General features: G+C 38.2%; 1 pseudogene; it reads right to left on the bottom strand.

Moving 5' to 3' along the window:
* Positions 1 to 3,970: 3,970 nt before the first annotated feature.
* On the bottom strand, positions 3,971 to 4,560 carry LOC147465884 (uncharacterized; annotated as a pseudogene).
* Between the last annotated feature and the right edge of the window lie 2,635 nt (positions 4,561 to 7,195).

Here is a 7,195-nt window from a genome sequence, read left to right as displayed (position 1 = left end):
TTTCATCCGAGTGAAGCAATAGAGGCATCAACCAATCCTTTCAATAATGCATGGGGGGCTCTTTCTCTGTCTCCATGAGTAGCTAGGGTGTTAGAGGACTAAATATGCTTTTATAGCATAAACCTAGCAGGCTATAGAGGTTGGATGTGTCTTGTTACCTGCATGGGGAAAGAGTCGTGGCATGTGGCCATGAAGATTGAGCTGGCGGACTACTTGCATGACTAACTTGCCTTATAATCATCGACGCCAAGAGCTTATGATGAGAGGCATAAAAAGTGGGCTTCTGATATCATCAATGGGCAATATAAGAATGGTGAAATGTTTGGCATGAATGGAGAGGGAGAGGGATCAATCCATGCCAAATATACTCCGGGGAGTCCAATCCTCTATGCCAATGCTGGTGGTGCTTCAAAAGGTCTCCTCTCAGTGTGCTCATGGGCAAGGTTGTTGAAATATTTTGTAATCTGACTGGGGGGTGCACTATTTAGTACCCCCTATATAAAGTGCATACACAAGGTAATTAAAAAAACCCTTGTTAACATGTTTGAATGAATAAAATGATTCCTTATTTTAGGAAATTTTCCAAAATAGAATATTAAAATCCCCAGCTGTATCTTAGTGTTTTGACCAAGGATTATTGTATGATATCTTGTGAGTGTACAATAGTGGAGTTTTATAAGGCAAAACATGCAAATTTCACAAAGGAGATTTTTATATATAGGTTACATAATATAGTTTTGGTGCAGCAAGTGACATCACCATAGTACTACTAGTGAGTCCTTAGGGCTATACCAAGAGGTAGAGATGCAAAGTTTAGAGTAGTGAGACTCTATTATGTGATCACATTGGAATGTTTTTTTGTGAGGTGTTAACGCATTTACTCAAGAATACGAGGAGGAATTTTCTCTTGGATTATGTAAATAGTCATTATGGAAACTCATTTGAAGCACATCGGGTGAGGATACAAGAGAATGGGAAGTCATTGATGAGCCCTTATCTTATACGCAGTGACAACAATATGGCTCATGATGATGCCAATGATGTTATGCTGACATCTTGTCCATAGGTTGGCAATGTTGGGCATCTTGATGTAGATGTGGTGAGTAGTCTTGGACAACACGCCAAAGTTTTGATATAGAAGGTATGCAAATTTGTGCATGTACCTAGATGTGTTTCTAGAGGTATTTTCCACATATGCATGATGCTGGTTTGACAAACTAGTGTATTTCCCACTAGTGATGAGGGTATTCTATAGGGTGTCAAGCTCCAATGATAGTATGCCATGGATACAATTTGGCTATAGATAGCTTCTATATTTAGATCAAGGGATCATTGAGCACAAAGAAGAGGCTATGAGAGTTAGTGCTTGATCACTTGAGGTACTTCGCTATGAATCTAGATTTTCCATCTTAGCCAAAGAACACCTCTAGAGAAATGGTAAACCAAAGTACAAGGCTAGATTGGATGCCAAATAATTAATTCCATATCAAGGTATATATAATGACAAGAATTTTCTACTGGTTGTCAAAATGACTATCATGTGGACTGTACATGTGTTGCTTGCCAAAGAGGCAATGGAGCTATTCCAAATGGATGTTAAGAAAATGAATATCTTACCAAACAAAGAGGCCCTCCTAAACCCTATTCTCTTCCTAATGTATCTTTTGTTTTCAATCCTCTATGCAATGTGGATGATATGCTCATTGATATGTAGAATGGTCTTGAGATAAATGCATTGAATTCAAAGGTGCAAGAGAGCATGAGATTTGGTTGAATAAAACCCTCTTCTTGGCATGTCCATTATGCAAGATAGGTAAAAGAAGACTCTTTACTTGTCATAAAAAGAGTACATGTGTTGTGTGCTAAAGGGTTTCAATATGGAAAGAATGAAGCTATTATCCAATCCATTGTCTCCATAAGTGAAAGTTAGCCAATAGGATTGTTATAAATTTGATGAGGAAAGGGTTGAAATGGCCACAATTCCTTTTGCATTGGTAGTGTGCTCTTTGATGTACACCAGAATTGGGACTTTTCATGACATTGCTTTTGCAATGGGAGTTGTTAGCAAATTTATGTAAAATCATGGCAAAAAGCATTGGGAGATAGTGAAAGGTGTGGTAAGATATTTGACATCAAATTGTGCTTTAACATGCATTGGTGGTGTAGTTTCATGTTGGGGTTCTTGTTTGTAAGACTTTATCGTTCAATCTACCATAGAAATGGATTATACTTTACATCAGATGCAAGAAAGAATTCTATATGAATTTCATGTTGGGGATCTTCTTTGTAAGATTGTACCTTTCACTCTACCCATAGAAGTGGAATATACTTTACATCGGATGCAAGCGAGAATGCTATATGACTTTCTTGCCTAGTGGAAGATTCTGGCATCAATGAGGAAGTTCTAGTTTTGTTTGTACGATAGTTAGAGTTATACCAAGGTAGCATGGGATCAAATGGTTCATGAAAATACAAAACACACTGATATGAGGTAACACTTCATTTGTGGGGTGCTTGCGGACAACTGCATCAAGATTATCAAGGTTTCACACAATTGATAACCCTACGTATCTACTAAATCAAAGGTCTACCCTTTTGCACATTGTGGAGTTTTTATGGACATTAAGTAAAGATCTAGACTCTACATACCTTGTGTATATTACCATTGCTTGCCTAATGGCACGTTTTCTTTCAAGTAAGAGTTTTCTAGATAAAGAGCCACTTTGTTGACCATAATGGCCATCTTCCCATGTATTAACCTTACCCAAACATTAGTTCATAATCTAAAAATATAGAATGATAGGAGGGTTACACACATGCGGCTACAATGAGATCCACCCCATGTGTGTGTGTGTGTGTGTGTGTGTGTGTGCACGCGCGTGCTTGAGTGCACCATAGGCACTCAAGATGAATGGAAAGTGTTGGGTTTCAAGCCCTGTTTCTTGATGGCAGTTTCAACAAAGGTCAAGGTCTGTAAGTTCTAGACAATGATGCTCTAAAATGTTTCTCAAAAGATCTAGATTTGGTGGTGGTGCAATGGTACTTCCAGATTGTAAATACAAAACCATTTGACCCCTTGAACTCTATTTTAGGTTTAACCTATGGTAGCCTTAGTATCTAAGGTACCTAGGTCATTTTGTAGAGAGAACTTTTATCATAATCAAGTTTGAAGCTGCCATTGACTGTGTGTGGGAGAGGAAGAGAGAGAGAGAGAGAGAGCGTGAACTTCATCCTTGCTACTCCTTGCTCGCTCATTGCATTGGAGAACCGACAACACCATCGTGCTAGGCTCGACAAGAGCTACGCGACAACACCAAGCATTCCTTGCGGAACGGAGTGCACACGTCGATGCATCTACGAGCTATTTGTGTCCGTAAGTATATCTAACAATGTCTGTTATCTGCGTGCAAGTAGTCATTAGGATCGGGGAGACATAAGCTACACATAGGTACTGATAGATTTTAGTTTTGAGCACTTCCAAAAATCTGCTCTGTCTTCATATGCGTTTTCCACAAATGGGTCTAGAGTGGGTTTTGAGTGTAGAGGCTTTGGGATAAAGGTATCCTAGTGAGGGGATGGTGTTCCTTAAGTTGGGTATGATTATGGTATGGTTTGGTGGGTTTCCTTTTGTTTGTGTTTATGTGGGTCAGGTGGTGTAGTTGAGAGCAGTGAGACCCTTGATTGTGGTTTAGTTAGCCTTCTAGAGTGTTTTATTCATGGGATGGTCTCAGCCTAACAAGCTAAAGAGATTGCCTCTGTGCACCTATTATGTCATTTGTGTCCTTGATTGAAATTATGTTGATCTAGGTTGTGTTGCATGCACTTTATGGGTGGTGTGATTCACTCCCGCAACACACTCACATGATAGTCATATAACCTCTTTGTGGTAGTGTCTATAACTTGTACAAGTAGGACATGAAAACAATTGACAGCCGACAAAATCAAAACGAAAATATATGTGGAATAGGTACTAATAAAAAACAATCATTGAAATTTGCATATGTGGATGTACCACATGCTCGAAGAAAATCTTCGTGTCTTGTATCACTCAAAGTTGAGGAAGAACTTAAACAACCTCCAAATAGACCCAAGCGGCTCAAAGAATCCTATTGACTAAGTAATGCATTGTACCAAGATTAAAGAACAAAGTAAGTATAGCACATGGTATCACCACCAAATAGTTGGAGCATTTATCACGGTCCGATAGGTATATATAATTCAAATTATATCATATCATATAGATCAACCAACATGTAATCGCCAATGTTGCCATGTCTAAAAGACTATGAATGTCATACTCCATGATGAAGCTACAATATAGCCAGATCACCGAGAATAGCACTTTCAATTTATGTGCTCTCAAAGATAACCTTGCAAAGGCCTTTTCACTAGCAAGTTTGTGGATGAGGACAAAAATACCCACTGCATGAACGAGCTCTGCAACAAAAAAAAAAGACGTAGTTTTGAGTCAAGAATTTGATGAGGACCATGGAAAACAAGGGAGTAGCAACATAGATGAAAACTTTGATTTTTGGGAGGTTGGCATTGGAGCCATATCATGAGAGAGCAAAACTAACTAGCAAGAGACACTCGGAATTTGCAACTAGACTAACTACATATTACAAATGATGTTTTAACCATAATCCACAACATTTCATAACTCTCAGAATATAAAGCTTTGTTGAGTTATGTCATGTTGTTGACCCAGCGGTCAACACTCCCCCCCTCGGAATTCATGTTATCCCTGACATGACCTAGTTGTTGATGTCGATGCAATCTTTGTTGTCATTTTGCTGATGTAAAGAAAGTATAGGCTGTAGCCTTTACTCGTCCTTTTTGTCCAATCCGATGTACATAGTCGTCACATGATTCAAGAAAATCATAATTGATGACGAACATTTGCCAATTTTGTGTCTTTCTCATTTTCAAAAACAACTTCTACAATTTGTAGAATTGAATGATTGGCTTTCAAATCTTGTGAGCCAAATGAAAACTTTGTAAGTATTCTTTACAAATTTTCTAGCAAAACCTTCAACTTATTTAGGCCAAGTTGCACTCTAATACAAGGTGTGTCTGTTGTGAGGCTGAATCTGGGAGATAATTTTTTAGGTTTGAGGTTCAAAACCTGTGTCCACTAGCATTCAATTTTCTTTATCAAGGACAAGATATGTAGCCCTGCAAAGGTTGGTTTGTCTACCACTTGTGTTTGGTCTTTTTTGTTGATAGCTCCTTTGTTCCTGCATCAAGGTGATCAAAGTTGCGTTTTCTAATGTTAGCTTTTGTGTGATGTGTAGATCATTATACTGCCTCTACTTGATACATGACTTAATTAAAGCCCGACAAACCCCAATTAATTCCCCAAGTTAGTAACTTGCTTCAAAATGGCTTTATCCAACATCATTCATCACCGACGAGCTATCATTGTCCATTTGTCCCCAAAATTCATATACATGATGTACAGGGTATGTAGATGGCTATCATGGCTTTAGATTTGAAAAAAATGCAGCTTTGGCTAGGGGTTAGACGCTTGAAAAAAAAACCCCTTAGATTGTACTCTCTATTTGTAGCCTCTTGACAAATTTTAGCTTGATTTGGACTTGTATTTGGCATACAAGCTAACTTTTTGGATTTCAGTCTTGAGAATGACTAAATGGCATCTCTTGCACTTTCAAGCTACCAAACACATGTAGAACCAATGATGATGGCCATAATTTGGATTGATCCCTGGTTGCTCCTACAGGCATCTATCCTAAGATGAATGAATTGTCATTTTTGCCCCTTTTGTTCTTGTCGGTATTGTTAGTCCCTTTTGTTTGTTAGGCTTCATTAAGTCACATACAAGATAGAAGATTACTTCTACATACGGCCTTGTAGTTGCATGAAATGTCTGATAGGCAACTTTACACTTGATGGTGGCTGTTTTCATTTAGTCACTCACCAACTTTCTTTTTTCTTGTAGTCCATCCCTTTGACATTCTAGCCTTGTGCATATGTCTTTTTAGGCATACCCTGTGAAGTTTTGTCATGTTCGTGCCCTTCAGTTTGCTTGACACCTAGATTATGGTTTTTTCTTTTTTTTTTTTGGTTGGAAAATTGCAAAAATAATGAAAGAAAACCAGAAATTAACTCAACCAAAAGAGAAAAATCAAGTTAATAGCATTCTAAACGCTATGTACATTGTACACATGTTCCTAGGGGCTCATATATGGCCTTTGTCCTCGTACTCCTCTTGTAATGCTACTAAAAGGGCATATACTCTGAATTTTGTCAAAAAATTATCACAATCAAACGCAAAAATTCAATACAAATCACAAAACATTTCCCTCTAATATTCATAATACTAGGTTCGCATTTAGAATGCCTCCCGTCCGCCTATTTGGAGTCCCCCTTGGCGATAGGGTATCACCAAGGCTATGTGTTGTGCTTGGGTCATCAAAACTTGTGCCTATGTAGGCCTTGTAATGTAGCCCTATTATGCATACACAGTCAATGCATGGAAAAGATTTATGTTGTGCAAGATGTGGGTATAAGCAAGTTGCTTATTGGCATTTACTAGCGAGGCTTCCTATTCTAAGAAATGTGCTGGTCTTTGAATCTCCTACATTGTTTTCTTGATTGAAAGTTGTAGAGATTATTTGAAGGCTTAATTATTTGTTTGATGCTTCTTTGGGATCCATTTTAGCCTTGTGGTTGGTTTTTGTATTTGGAATTGTTCTTCAAAGTGGGTTTTCTTCTAACTGTACTGTAACCGTAGGAGGAATTGAAAGAATTCAAGCGGCGGTGCAATGACATTAGTTTTATTGGTTTCCTTTGGGACCCACTTCTTTGTGATTACTGTCTATTTTGTTGATGCTGCTCGTTTGGGAACCCATACTTGTCCCTGCTTCTTTTGTGTTTGAAGAGACTTCTTTTTGTGATCCACCTTGTCTTTGTGGGAGTCTTCAACGGTCTTTGCTTAAGTCCTTGTACTCTTGGTTGGGGATGAGATTCAAACTTTGGGAGTTGATGCTCTAACTATTTTGGAATCCAAATGAATTCTTGACCTCTTTGTGCTTGAATCAACTTCTTTGGAACCCAAATCTGATTTGTGAAAGCTTGCAATTTTGTGACTTTTATAGATGTTCTTGTAGGCTTCGACTGTTTTTTTGTTGGCATTGGATCTTGTGATTTTTCATTAGAGATCTTTGTCTTCTTG

Source organism: Adiantum capillus-veneris, chromosome 1 (genome assembly GCF_014529385.1).
Source record: "Adiantum capillus-veneris isolate H3 chromosome 1, ASM1452938v2, whole genome shotgun sequence".
Classification (NCBI taxonomy): Eukaryota; Viridiplantae; Streptophyta; class Polypodiopsida; order Polypodiales; family Pteridaceae; genus Adiantum; species Adiantum capillus-veneris.
This window is presented reverse-complemented; position numbering and strand designations above follow the sequence as displayed.